This window comes from Rana temporaria, chromosome 5 (genome assembly GCF_905171775.1).
Source record: "Rana temporaria chromosome 5, aRanTem1.1, whole genome shotgun sequence".
NCBI classification, from domain to species: domain Eukaryota; kingdom Metazoa; phylum Chordata; class Amphibia; order Anura; family Ranidae; genus Rana; species Rana temporaria.
Window position 1 is genome coordinate 243,559,345 of NC_053493.1, and position 15,605 is coordinate 243,574,949.

Consider the following 15,605-nt stretch of genomic DNA (forward strand, 5'->3'; position numbering starts at 1 on the left):
CTCGCTCGTCCCCGCCCCCATTCCTGTCCGGCCAGACTGCGTGCCTGGGATGAGGGCTTGGTTTGGATCTTGGGGGGAACCCCACGCTGGTTTTCGGCGCGGATTTAACCCCTTATGTTCCAGACCAAGCCTAAGAGCCTGGTATGCACCTGAAGGGGAACCCACATTTTTTTTTTTTTTGGTCTGGAGTTCCCCTTCATGAACAGCGATCTGTCATTTACCCATGTCAGTCCCCCCCCCTTCAGTTAGAACACACCCAGGGAACATATTTAACCCCTCCCTCGCACCTAGTGTTAACCCCTTCCCTGCCAGTGGCATTTTTAGAGTAAGCAATGCATTTTTACAGCACTGATCGCTAGAAAAATGCCAATGGTTCCAAAAAAGTGTCCGATGTGTCCGCCATAATGTCGCAGTACCGATAAAAATCGCTGATCGCCGCAATAACTTGTTAAATAAAAAATACAACAAAAATGCCATATTTTGGAGACTTTTGCCAAAACCAATCAATAAACGCTAATTGCGAGTTTTTGGGAACCAAAAAGATGTAGAATATGTATCGGCCTAAACTGAGGGATTTATTTATTTTTTTGAATATATATTTTAGGGGATCTTTATTATAGCAAAAAGTCAAAATTACTCTTTTTGGTTTTTTAAATTGTCGCTCTATTTTTGGTTATAGCTTGAAAAATTCACAAAACACTAAAGTTAGCCCAATTTTTGGTGATAATGTGAAAGATGATGTTACACCGAGTAAATAGATACCTTACATGTCACGCTTTACTATTGAAAACACGCCTGGAATGGGGCCAAAATTCATTACTTAAAAAAATCCCCATAGGCGACCTTTTTTTTTTTTTTTTCTCAGGTTACCAGTTTATAGCTACAGAGAAAGTCTAGTGCTAAAAGTATTACTCTCGCTCTAACGCACACGTCACTACCTCACATGTGTGGTTTGAACCGTGTTTACATATGTGGGCGGGACTTACGCAAGTCCCGCCCACATATATAAACATCGTTCAAACCACACATGTGAGGTATTGATGCGTGCGTTAGAGCGAGAGCAAGACTTTTAGCACTAGACCTTCTTTGTAACTATAAACTGGTAACCTGAAAAAAAAAAAGGTCGCCTATGGGGAATTTCAAGTACTGAATTTTGGCCCCATTCCAGGCGTGTTTGCAATAGTAAAGCGTGACATGTAAGGTATCTATTTACTCGGTGTAACATCATCTTTCACATTATCAACAAAAATTGGGCTAACTTTAGTGTTTTGTGAATTTGTAACCACTTGAGCCCGGACCATATTTCTGGTCAATGACCGGGCCAGTTTTTGTGATTTGGCACGGCGTCGCTTTAACTGACAATTGCGCAGTCGTGCGACGTGGCTCCCAAACAAAATTGGCAACCTTTTTTTTCCCACAAATAGATTATTAAATGTGCGTGTTTACTTCTGTCTTTAACACCTCCCCTTCAGGCTGGAAAGCATCAGATCAGGGGAAAAAAAAAAAAAAAAAAGCTCTCATTCCATTGCAGCTTGGTTCCTACATGTGTGATGAACTGAGCATACTCAAACACTTAGAAAAAAATTATCCTTTCTTTTTAAAAGGTGAAAAACACTTGGATGCTCATAGAGCGTGGTTTGGGTTAATTGCAGGTGTGCCCAATTACAAGCTCACCCAAACTAGAGACTGCAATTTGTTCATGTGATTTCAATTGCTTCATTACTAGCACTGTTATAAAAAGCAGGGATCGATCAGTCCTCAGCTGCCCTCAGAAGGGGCAGGCTGGCAGAAATGCTGTTGCTAAACACAAATGTGGTTTGTTGCATGGGTTTTGTTTTGCCAATGGTTTTGGTTTATTTTTAAATGATGTTCACTTTGATGTATTTGTCTATGTGGCCTTATTTTATGAAAAATGTGTGAAGATGTTAAAGCTATGGTTATTTAGAATTTTGAAATGTATTTTTGTTTGTGTTTGTTTGTCTTTTTTTGCTTTCCTTGTTTTGTTGACCAATTACTTTAAAATTTTTAAGTTTGTCTTTTGTTACTTTTTCATGCTACATATGTTGACAGCTGCAGCTGAAATCGGTTTGGGCCTAACAAATTATGTGTGATTTTTGTCTAAGCTTCTTTCCTGGCGTGTAATCATGAAATGTTTGCCATGTTTATTCTCCATGACTTTAAAGACAAAACTGGTAAGTATTTTCTTTTTTCTGCAGTGGTCCTCAGCCCTCAAGTACCCCCGACAGGACATGTTTTGTGGATTTCTCTTATCAAGAATTGCTGTCCAGACTGTCTTTTAAAGCACATGTGCAAGATGAAGGAAAACCTGCAAACATGGCCTGTGTGGGGGGGGGGGGTTTGCTATTGGTGGACAGGCTTGACGTGCTGATTTACAGCACTGTGCTTAAATCTAGCGCAAGGCAATCCTATTCAAATTGTGGGTGTTTGAAGGAAGCCAAGTGAGTGTTAGAACCCCTGCTTTGTGTTTTTTTATTTTTGGGTTGAGCTTTGTGTCCCTTTTCTTAAAATTGGCTTCACTTCCTGTCACACAGCTGAACAGGAAGTGAGGTTAAAACCCTACCAGTGTCATTTCTTGGGCACACAGGTCAATCTAACTAGTGTCCCCATTAAGCAAATTGCACTCCAGCACTGCTGTGTACACCCCAAATCATGGGTCTTCAAACTACGGCCCTCCAGTTGTTCAGGAACTACAATTCCCATCATGCCTTGTCATGTCTGTGAATGTCAGTGCATTACAAGGCCTCATGGGATGTGTAGTTCTACAACAGCTGGAGGGCCGTAGTTTGAGGATCCCTGCCCCAAATGATTAATTAGTTTGGGGTTTAGTAAAGGCAAAGCCACTCTGCAGTACAAGCATAGTTGCTGAAAATCAGAGAGGAAGCACTGATGGTTTTAACATCCAATCCTGTAGAAGCAAAGTTGTTTTGTTTTCTTCCTTGCTTTGCACTTGTAGTGCAAAGTGGATTTGCCTTTAGTAAATGGACCCCAAAGTCCAAGATCCCTAATAATTTGGGGTGTACACAGCAAAATGCTAGAGTGCAATTTACATAATGGGAAACTATTTAGATTGATCTCTGTGTCCCCAAGAAAAGATATTAGTAAGGTTTTACCCTCACTTCCTGTTTGGCTATGTGACAGGAAGTGAATGAATTAGAAAGGGTGAAGACACCTCACAAATGTTGTCACTATCAGGGGTGCAGACATCCCCAAAAAATGAGCAGATAATACTTATTTGCAAATTAATAATTTTTTAGTTAACATTGGGTGGGGTGCTCTAACACACACATTCCTACATATTAGCAACGCTGTATCCTGGCCTATTGGCATGGTTATATTTTCTTAGGGCTCTCAATAAAACTCTATGAAATTTGTGCTTAAGCTAGAACCAGGGGCGGACTGACAACTCATGGGGCCCCCGGGCAATAGAAGATTATGGGGCCCCTCTGGCTTACAGATGGCCACCACGCCAGGAGGTAGTGCAGAGGCGGGCAGCTAAAATCTTGGGATATTCACATTAAAAGCATGTCATTTTCGGACATATCAGGGACAGATCTAAAAAAAACACAGATTTTTACATACTGTCCCTGGTTTTACTGAGCCTGGCAACCCGGATGGGGCCCCCTAGTGGCATGGGGCCCTCGGGCAGTGCCCGAGTGACTCAATGGTCAGTCCGCCCCTGACTAGAACTATAATCAACAAGTTTTATTTTCTTTAATTTTGGATAGAGTGAGGGAGGGTTATAGGCAGTGGCGTCTCCAGCTTTCATATTTAGGGGGGGCACATGGGGGGACAGGGACAAAAGTAGGGGGGCCAACTATAAAATGCAATTATATATATATATATATATATATATATATATATCCTGGGACCCTTTACTACGATCCCACTATGGGCCCTTTCATATGTTCTGCAGTGAGCTCCCTTCCTACTATACTGGGGCCCCCCAGGGTGGCAGAAAACAAGAGATATGTCACCAGCACACCAAGAAAATGTAAGGGTCCAAAGCAGTGGGAGAACTATCATTGTTGCAAAGGTTGTCTTGCCACCGGGCCCTGGGGTTCTGCCACAGTGGGGATCCCCAGCTGTCCTGTCGCTGCTATTTACAGCGCTGGTCTGGCATCTGTCTCCTTGGCAGCGGCGGCAGTCTATTAGGACCTAGTGCTGGTGACATTATGGGTGCATGCAGGGGAAGGCTGGCACTATTGGTTATAGAGAGCTGAGCCCCCAGCTGGTCACCTAGCAGCAGTAATGCTGTATAACCTTCTCTGTTGACATGCTGATCGGCATGTGATCCAGGTGATGCTCCCAGTCAGATCTAATAAACACAGTATTTATTAGCATCAAGAGTACAACCACATGAATATAATCAACCGTATGATCAGCAGCCATGTGGGCTCTATGCCTGTAAAGTGTGGGCTTTGATCAATAAAATCTTTGATATTTATGACTAGGATTTGACTAAGAGCATCACCTGGATTGCATCCCGATCAGCATGTCAGAGAAGGGTCCACTGCTGCTAAGCAACCTGCAGGGAGCTCAACTGTCTACAACCAATAGAGATGGGCTCCACAGTGCTAATCAATGTATGGGCTGCCTAAGAGCTAAGACCAGCCATAGACAGTTTAAATCTCAGCTGGTTCAGCAGAAACTGGCTGAGATTTGAACCATTAATTAGCAGATTCTCTTATAATTATCACTAGTGGTTTCTGTATAGCCACTGGTGATAATCACTGTTTGTCGGGAGAATATAATTGCTGGGCAGGAGGGATATTCCCCTGTCACCTCTGTTAATGGGGGAATCATGCAAGTTTCTTTCATGCAATCTGCCTAACTGAAAGTGAAAGTAAATTGTGAATGTTTTGAAAGAACAGGAGAGGGGGAGGGAGACAGACGGGGGAGAGAGAAGGGATGGAGATAATGTAGTTCAGTGATTACAGTGTACTGCAGTCTGCAGTGCACACACTTAAACACGGTCCAGGCTAGAATATCTGGTTGTGTGAGCGCTCGCATTATGCAGTGATGGCGAGCAGAGGGAGGGGGAGGAATCCCCTGCAGAGCTGACTGGGGACGCTCTCCCTCTCGGGGAGCAAAATACAAAAATTTTTTTTTTTTTGGGGGGGCACATGGTGGGGCACAGCATGATGTTGGGGGGGTCAGGGCCCCCTCTGGCCCCCCCTAGGGACGCCCCTGGTTATAGGCCCTGTCAGTTTATTTTGTATTATCTGTGTCCAATTGGGGAGATTTGCCTTCACTTCCTGCCCCATAGCCAAACAGGAAGTGAGAGAAAAACTATGCAAATTAACCACTTCCCACCCAGCCTATGGCCGATTTACGTCCGGGAAGTGGTTACACAATCCTGACAGGACGTCCTGCAGGATTTCATGCCGCGCGCGCCTGTGGGGGCACGCAGCGCGGCGATCGGTGATGCGGGGTGTCAGTCTGACACCCTGCATCTCCGATCTCGGTAAAGAGTCTCTCACGGAGACGGAGACTCTTTACCACGTGATCAGCCGTGTCCAATCACGGCTGATCACGATGTAAACAGGAAGAGCCATCGATGGCTCTTCCTCACTCGCGTCTGACAGACGTGAGTATAGGAGAGCCGATCGGCGGCTCTCCTGACAGGGGGCGTTTGCGCTGATTGTTTATCAGCGCAGCCCCCCCTCGGATCACCACACTGGACCACCAGGGTGGGCAAAAAAAAAAATATGGAAAAAAAAACAAAAAGCATTAAAAAAAAGAAAAAAGAAAAAAGATGCCAATCAGTGCCCACAAATGGGCACTGACTGGCAACCTGGGAAAATCAGTGCCACCCCACAGTGTCCATCAGTGCCACCTCACAGTGTCCATCAGTGCCACCCCACAGTGCCCATCCATGCACAGTGCCCACCTATCAGTGCCCACCTGTGCCACCCATAAGTATCCATCAGTGCCACCCATAAGTGCCGCCCATGAGTGCCCATCTGTGCCGCCCATGAGTGCCCATCAGTGCCGCCTATGAGTGCCCATCAGTGCCGCATACCAGCGCCGCCAATCAATGCCACCTCATCTGTGCCCGTCAGTACTACCTCATCGATGTCCATCAGTGCCATCTCATCGGTGCCCATCAGTGCCGCCATATCAGTGCCCGTAATTGAAAGAGAAAAAATTAACCTAAAAAAATAATAACGTTTTTTTTTTTTAAATTTGCAGTCTTTTTTTAGTTGTTGTGCACCAAAAAAAATCGCAGAGGTGATCAAATAACAACAAAAGAAAGCTCTATTTGTGGGGGGAAAAGGACGCCAATTTTGTTTGGGTACAGTGTTGTATGACCGCGCAATTGCCATTCAAAGTGCGACAGTGTTGAAAGCTGAAAATTGGCTTGGGCGGGAAGGTGCGTAAGTGCCTGGTATGGAAGTGGTTAAGGGAATCCAGTGCCCCCCTCCCCCCCAGAACTAGTGTGTGGGTCCCCTGAAAATTCCTGGGCGGGTCATACAAAAACAGGGTGTGACCTTGACAGGAAGGGGTGGGTCATTTTTCTATTAGGAGGTGCAGAAATGTAGTCAGGCCTAGGGCAGCACAAAACCTAAATATACTACTGCATATTAGGGCTTATTTAGACCGGATCCGATTTACAGCGTGTTTTTATATTGTGGGAGGAAACCCACGCAGGCACAGGGAGAACATGCAAACTCCATGCAGATGCTGTCACGGGCGGGATTCGAACCAGCGACCCTTTTGCTGCTAGGTCAAAGTGCTATACACTACACCACTGTGCTGAACGAACATTATTGCAGCTGAAAGCATGAGATCTTTTTTTTTCTCCAATACCATGCTTTCCAGCCTTATTGACCCCGCCTCTCTCCATAAAGAGGACCTGTAACACACTAGTCCTATTACAAGGGATGTTTACATTCCTTGTAATAGGAAGAAAAGTGATCCAAAATCAAAAAAAGTGTCAAAAAAGTGCAAGAATAAAAATATGAGGTAAAAAAATAAATAAAAAAATAACGCCCCTGTCCCTAGAAGCTCGCACTCAGAAGCAAATATGCATGTAAGTCCCGCCCACATATGTAAACACCATTCAAACCACACATGTGAGGTATTGACGCGTGCGTTAGAGCGAGAGCAATAATTCTAGCCCTAGACCTCCTCTGTAACTCTGAACTGGTCACCTGTAAAAAAAAAACAAGCATCGCCTATGGATATTTTTATGTCCCGAAGTTTGGCGCCATTCCATGAGTGTGTACAATATTAAAGCGTGACAAGTTAGGTATCTATTTACTCGGTGTAACATCATCGTTAACATTATCCATAAAAATTGGGCTAACTTTACTGTTTTTTTTTTTTTAAATTCATGAACCGTGTTTTTTTTTGGGGCCAAAAAAAAGGCGTTAGAAAAATTATTGCGCAAATACCGTTGGAAATCAAATAAAAAATGACTGCTAACTTTATTCCCTAGGGTGTCTGCTAAAAAATTATATATAATGTTTGGGGGTCCTGATTCATTTCCCAGGAACAAAATATAATTTTTACATCAAGGAGAGAAGTGCCAGAATAGGCGCGGTATGGAAGTGGTTAAAGTGAAATAATAAAAGTGAAATATTCCTTTAAATTTCATACAGGGGGGAGGGGGTACACGCATGTTTCCCGTGCTTAGAACTGTCCCTGTACAAGATGTCTTTTCTGAAGTGAAACAAAAAAAAGGAAGTTTAAAGTACTCATGGCTATAAAGAATACAGTCATTGCTCATTAAAAATAATAAAAAAAAAAAAAAAAAAATGGGGGTCCCTCCAAATTAAATTACCAGGCCCTTCAGGTCTGGAATGGATATTAAGGGGAACCCTGCCGTAAAAACCCCCCAAAAAAATGGCGTAGGGTCCCCCCAAATATCCATACCAGACCCTTCAGGTCTGTTGTAGATTTTAAGGGGAACTCCACCCCAAATTGAAAAAAAATGGCGTGGAGTCCCCCTAAAAATCCACACCAGACCCTTATCTGAGCACGTTGACCTGGCCGGCCGCAGAAAAGAGGGGGGGACAGAGTGCGCCCCCCCCTCTCCTGAACCGCACCAGGCCACATGCCCTCAACATGGGGAGGATGTCCCCATGTTGATGGGGACAAGGGCCTCATCCCCACAACCCTTGCCCGGTGGTTGTGGGGGTCTGCGGGCGGGGGGCTTATCAGAATCTGGAAGACCCCTTTAACAAAGGGGACCCCCAGATCCTGGCCCCCCCCTATGTGAAATGGTAATGGGGTACATTGTACCTCTACCATTTCACCCCCAAAAAAATGTCAAAAGTGTTAAAAATGACAGTAGCCGGTTTTTGACAAATCTTTTTAATAAAATCTTCTTTTCTTCTTTCCTTCGGGTTTCTTCCGCTGCTTCTTTCTTGGGTCTTCTCGTCCACATCTTGCCCGACGTCTTCTTCTATCTTCTCTGTCCGTCCTTCAGCCTTCTGGTCCCGCATCTTGCCCGTTGTCTTCTCCGGTCTTCTTCTCCGTCCGTCCGTCCGCCAGCCTTCTCGTCCACATCTTTTTCTTCCCCGGACGCCGCGATTGAATTTGTTTTGGCCGCCGTGTTCCCGCTCCTGGGACCCGCCCCCCTCTGACGCCACAAGTAAACTCATATGAAAGTCCGCGTGTGGCATATGTGTGTCAGAGGGGGCGGGGTCACATGAGTGTGACACAGCGGGAACTTCTTCTCCGGGCGGCGCGCTTGAAATTGAATTCCCCCGCTGTGTGACGCTCTGTGACCCCGCCCCCCTCTGACGCACATGACCTTCGAAGGAGTTTACTTGTGGCGTCAGAGGGGGGCGGGTCCCAGGAGCGCAACACGGCGGCCAAATCAAATTCAAACGCTGGGTCCGGGGAAGAAAAAGATGTGGACGAGAAGGCTGGCGGACCGAGAAGACCGGAGAAGACACAAGATGCGGACGAGGAGGCTGGCGGACGGACGGAGAAGAAGACAGGAGAAGACAACGGGCAAGATGCGGGACCAGAAGGCTGAAGGACGGACGGAGAAGATAGAAGAAGACGTCGGGCAAGATGTGGACGAGAAGACCCAAGATAGAAGCAGCGGAAGAAACCCGAAGGAAAGAAGAAAAGAAGATTTTATTAAAAGATTTGTCAAAAACCGGCTACTGTCATTTTTAACACTTTGACATTTTTTTTGGGGTGAAATGGTAGAGGTACAATGTACCCCATTACCATTTCACATAGGGGGGGGGCCAGGATCTGGGGGTCCCCTTTGTTAAAGGGGTCTTCCAGATTCTGATAAGCCCCCCGCCCGCAGACCCCCACAACCACCGGGCAAGGGTTGTGGGGATGAGGCCCTTGTCCCCATCAACATGGGGACATCCTCCCCATGTTGAGGGCATGTGGCCTGGTGCGGTTCAGGGGAGGGGGGGCCGCACTCTGTCCCCCCCTCTTTTCTGCGGCTGGCCAGGTCAACGTGCTCGGATAAGGGTCTGGTGTGGATTTTTAGGGGGACTCCACGCCATTTTTTTTCAATTTGGGGTGGAGTTCCCCTTAAAATCCACACCAGACCTGAAGGGCCTGGAATGGATATTTGCCGGGAACCGCACGTCTTTTTTTTTTTGTTTTTATGGCGGGGTTCCCCTTAATATCCATTCCAGACCTGAAGGGCCTGGTAATTTAATTTGGGGGAACCCCTACACATTTTTTTGTTTGTTTTATGAATGAATCCCTTTAGAATTGTCAGAGCCAACAATTCATTATAGCCGCGTGTGAATTTTTAAATGACTTTTTTCCTTCTGAATGTCATTTTGTGCAGGGGCAGTTCTAAGTGCGGGAAAAATGCGCTATTTCATATGCTGACATTACATATGCTAGGTACGAAATTTAAAGGAATATTTCACTTTTATTGTTTCACTTTAAGAATTATTAATTTCACTGCTCCCGAAAAAACGGCCGTTTTAAAAAATAAAAAAAACATTGATACATGTTCCCTGGGGCAGGACTGAGGTCCCCAAACACTTTTTAGGACAAAACTAGCAGATTAGCCTTTAAAATGAACACTTTTGATTTCTCCCATAGACTTCTATAGGGAGTTCGGCGCGGCTTTACATATTACTTTCAATGTGCCGGCTGCTACGCTGGTTCATGCGCCTAATTAAGCCTCCACCCGGCGCACTATTTAAGGCATGAACCAGCGCAGCGCACAGAGCATAGTAAATCAGGCCCTTTGTATTCTTCACAACTCCAGCCAGAGTGGGTATAGCCTACCTATGCAGTTAAGCGTAAATATGCAGTTAAGATACGACGGCGTAAGAGACTTACACTGGTCATATCTTAGTGAAATTTTGGCGTATCTGACTCTTTGAATCAGGCGCCATGATACGACGGCTCAGACTCAGAGATACGATGGTGTATCTGGAGATACGACCTTGTATCTCCTTTGAGAACCTGGGTCTATATGTACAAGTTAGTCTCTGCAGTGGTAGAAGTTGCAGAACACTGCCCCTAGTGGTCAGTGCGCTAGTACTACCATCATAAGGCAGTCCATGCTCAAATTAGAGCCATCAGGAGAAAGAAAAAAACTTTTCTCTTCTTTCTTTCTTTTCTTGAAGTGATGAAGTCGGCAAGACCCTATTCTTACTAACTTATCAAAATATCCCCTTCCCGGAAGTTCTTCACATTACAGCCCAAAATGTGGATCTGGAGAAAAAAAAAAAGATGAAAACAAAACCGAAAAGGGGCGATCACTGTCGTCCATGACTTCTTTCAGAAAGCAGCGAACAAAGTGACACTATAGGCATTGGGCCTACTTGTAGAACCTTGGATCCGGCAAAGAAATCACATAACCCCTGGCATTTCTTGTGGTGATTGAATAAACTTGATCCACTTTTCCAGGACTTTTAAGAACCACTCGATCACTGTAGATGTACAGACCAGGGCTCCATTCTTTTAAGCAATCCTCAAACCGATGGCCTAGATTGACAAAAGTATAGCACGTGTCACGAGCAGCACCTGGGACATTCAAATATTCCCAGATTGCATCCTTGCACCATTCCTCTCTCAATTCCTCAATTTGTGCCATGCACAGCGAGGCTCAACCCTCCTGATTGGCCGCTGGGGAAGAGCACCCAAACCTTGAATACACTGCTGTTACCCACTGTCCTGGGGTAGGAACTACACCCCAGTAACAATAGACAGCCCACAGCACAGCCAAGCTGAGACAAAGACCTAGTTTTAGAACATAATAATTGGATCAGAGTCAGTTAACACTCTGATCCTCCTCTAATTTTGACTAGCATCGGTACCTTTTAACCACTTCCCGCCCAAGGACGTCATATGACGTCCTGGACTTTCAGTGGGGATATCTGAATGATGCCTGCAGCTACAGGCATCATTCAGATATCCATCTCTTCAGCCGGCGAATCCCTGCACCATAAAAATAATCATAGAGGCGGTTCCGCCGCTTGATCGTTCTTATAGGCGGCGGAAGGGAAAGCCCCCCCTCCCGCCGCCATCCGGTGCTTCTCCGGGCTCTCCTTTGCCATCGGAGACCCGGAGGAACGATCCGCCGGCTTCCGATGGAAACCATAGAGTAGACTGGTGACCAGATGGTCACCAGTCATCTCTATGATCGTCGGAGGCCCGGGCGCAATTTTATGACTTCACGCCCGGGTCCTGGAATGTAAACACAGCCGCAATCGCGGCTGAAAGCATTAGATCGGTGAATTTTTTTTCACGATCTAATGCTTTCCAGCCTGGAGGAGAGATGTGGGGTCTTATTGACCCTGCATCTCTCCATAAAGAGTACCTGTCACAAACATTCCTATTACAAGGGATGTTTACATTCCTTAAAATAGAAAGAAAAATGACAAAAAAAGTGTGAAAATAAAAGAAATCGAGTAAAATCAAAAATAAAATAATCCCCGGTAGCTCGCGTTTAGAAGCGAACACACATGTAAGTCCCGCCCACATATGTAAACGCCGTTCAAACCACACATGTGAGGTATCACCGCGTGCGTTAGAGCGCCAGCAACAATTCTAGCACTAGACCTACTCTGTAACTCTAAATTTGTTACTTGTAAAAAAAAAAAGTGACGCCTATGGATATTTTTAAGTACTGACGTTTGGCGCCATTTCATGAGTGTGCGCAATTTTAAAGCGTGACATGTTAGGTATCTATTTACTCGGCGTAACTTCGTATTTCACATTATACAAAAAAAATGGGCTAACTTTACTGTTTTGTTATTTTTGAATTCACAAAACTGTTTTTTTCCCCAAAAAAAGGTGTTTAAAAAATTATTGCGCAAATACTGTGCGAGATAAAAAGTTGCAATGGCCGGCATTTTATTCCCTATGGTGTCTGCTAAAAAAACATATATAGTGTTTGGGGGTTCTGAGTAATTTTCTAACAAAAAATTATGATTTATGCATGTAGGAGAGAAGTGCCAAAATAGGCCCGGTATGGAAGTGGTTAAGTAACCAGGCGCTACATATACAAGGTGTGATTAGACCCATAAGGTGTCAGGACCTGGGCTTGAACCTGGGGACCTCTTCTGTGTCTGGCACTGACTCTTCCCACTGAGCTATCTGGAATGCTGGACAGCTCCCTGCCTGATCTGCTGGACAAAACTATCTGATCCGTTGGACAACCCTGCCTTGTGTCTTGATTGCTGTTGAACCTTGATCCCCTTGCTCCTCCCATGAACTTCCTATAAAAGCCTGGTATCCGCACTTCCTCTTTGCCAGGTTATTGTGCTTCTCAGCCAGTGCTGTGCTTTTTGGCGTCCTGCTGCCATCTGTATTTGCTACCACTTGTGATTGACCCTTGGCTTGTTCCTTCACTACTCTACTGCCTGATCCCAACCTGCAACTACTCTTTACCGACCTTTTTGGCTTGCTTACTGACCATGCTGCTGTTTAACTTTTATTTGCTTATCCGCTACTGAACCCCCGCTTGCTCACACCCTGGTGGGGCAAACCTGAGGACCGCGACCTGGTACTAGCTAGCAGCTAAATCCATCTCCACCATCAGGAGCTCTGGTAAACACCAGCTAGTACTTTGCTAGTATCTGCCAGAAGTGACTGCCTGTATACCTGTCCTGCAACTGCTATAGCTACTGGTCTTCAAGCCCGACTCCTGATCATGACATAAGGTGAGTAGAGATCTACAGATCTGTTCGTCAGCGAATAGTTCGCAGCGATTTTCGCTTGTTCGCCGCCGCGGGCGAACATATGCGATGTTCGATCCGCCTCCTATTAATTAACATTGAGCATACATTGACCCTCTACCTCACAGTCAGCAGACACATTCCAGCCAATCAGCAGCATACCCTCCCTCCCTGACCCTCCCACCTCTCGGGCAGCATCCATTTTAAATTCATTCTGAACTTGCATTCTTAGTGAGAGGGACAGAGTTGCTTCTGCTGATTTTATAGCCACTTCCAGACCGCCGCATGTAGATAGATATACGTCGGCAGAATGGCACGGACAGGCACATCAACGTACCTGTACGTGCTCTGCTTGACGTGGGTCGGGGGTCCGATCGGGACCCCCCCGGTACTTGCGGCGGTCCGGTTGGCTTCAGGAGCGATCCGGGATGAGGGGGCGGTGGTTCATTTTTGTCCGCCCCCTCCGGATCGCTATCAGCCAATGCGCGTCCTCCCCCCGCCCTCCTCCGCCTGCATTGTAAACACAGGCAGAGGAGGAAGTGATGTCACCGCTCCTCCCGCCGGTATATTCGTCCGGTGGAGGAGCGGAGACATCACACAGTGAGTACACAATCACTACACTGACACCTGTACACATAGGCACACAAACCCCCCCCCCCCCCCCCGGTCACCCCCCGATCATCCCCCCCCCAGCCCCCCCCCTGTCACACTGTCACTAAATAGCAGTGTTTATTTACTGATCACTGCATTTAGTGTCAGTGTGACAGGCAGTTAGTGTCAGGCAGTTAGTGTTAGGTCCAGGGTAGCCCCCTACCCCCCCCAATAAAGGTTTTAACCCCTTGATCACCCCCTAGTTAACCCTTTCACCCCCCTTTTGCCAGCGTCACTAAGCGATCGTTTTTCTGATCGCTGTATTAGTGTCGCTAGTGCCGCTAGGTAGCTAGTTATTTTTTGAGGTTCGCCCACCAGGTTTTTATAGCGTTAGGTAACCCCATACATTTTCTAATAAAGGTTTTAACCCTGATTGCCCCTAGAGTTAACCCTTTTACCCCCTATTACCAGCTTCACTAAGCGATCGTTTTTCTGATCGCTGTATTAGTGCCGCTAGGTAGCTAGTTATTTTTTGAGGTTCGCCCGCTAGGTTTTTATAGCGCTAGGTACCCCTATACATTTTCTAATAAAGGTTTTAACCCCTGATTGCCCCTAGAGTTAACCCTTTCACCCCCCTATTGCCAGCGTCACTAAGCGATCATTTATCTGATCACTGTATTAGTGTCGCTGGTGCCGCTAGGTAGCTAGTTAGTGCCAGTAACGCTTACACCCACGCGCAAAGCATACTCCCCCCCCCCATATGTGGAATTACACCCCAAAATACATTCTGCTGCTTCTCCTGAGTATGGGGATACCACATGTGTGAGACTTTTTGGGAGCCTAGCCGCGTACGGGACCCCAAAAACCAATCACCGCCTTTAGGCTTTCTAAGGGTGTACATTTTTTATTTCACTCCTCACTACCTATCACAGTTTCGAAGGCCATAAAATGCCAAAATAGCACAAAAAAAACCCAAATGACCCCATTTTGGAAAGTAGACACCCCAAGCTATTTTCTGAGAGGGATGTCGAGTCCATGGAATATTTTATATTTTGACACAAGTTGCGAGAATATGATAAACTGATTTTTTTTTGCACAAAGTTGTCACTAAATGATATATTGCTCACACATGCCATGGTTATATGTGGAATTGCACCCCAAAATACATTCTGCTGCTTCTCCTGAGTACGGAGATACCACATGTGTGGGACTTTTTGGGAGCCTAGCCGCGTACGGGACCCCAAAAACCAATCACCGCCTTCAAGATTTGTGTGAGTGAAATCAAAAATTTATGTCCTTAGAAATCTTGAAGGTGGTGATTGGTTTTCGGGGTCCCGTACGTGGCTAAGCTCCCAAAAAGTCCCACACATGTGGTATCCCCGTACTCGGGAGAAGCAGCAGAATGTATTTTGGGGTGCAATTCCACATATAACCATGGCATGTGTGAGAAATATATAATTTAGTGACAACGTTTTGTCATTTATTTTTTATTTTAAATTTTTAAATTTTTTTGGTCAATATTCAATCACTTAGGGCAAAAAAATGTAATATTCCATGGACTCCACATGCCTCTCAGCAAATAACTTGGGGTGTATTCTTTCCAAAATGGGGTCATTTGGGGGGGGGGGTTGTGTGCCATCTTGGCATTTTATGGCCTTCGAAACTGTGATAGGTAGTGAGTAGTGAAATCAAAAATTTGCACCCTTAGAAATGCTGAAGACGGTGCATGATTTTCGGGGTCCCGTACGTGGCTAGGCTCCCAAAAAAGTCCCAAACATGTGGTATCTCCGTACTCAGAAGAAGCAGCAGAATGTATTTTGGGGTGCAATTCCACATATAACCATGGCATGTGTGAGCAATATATCA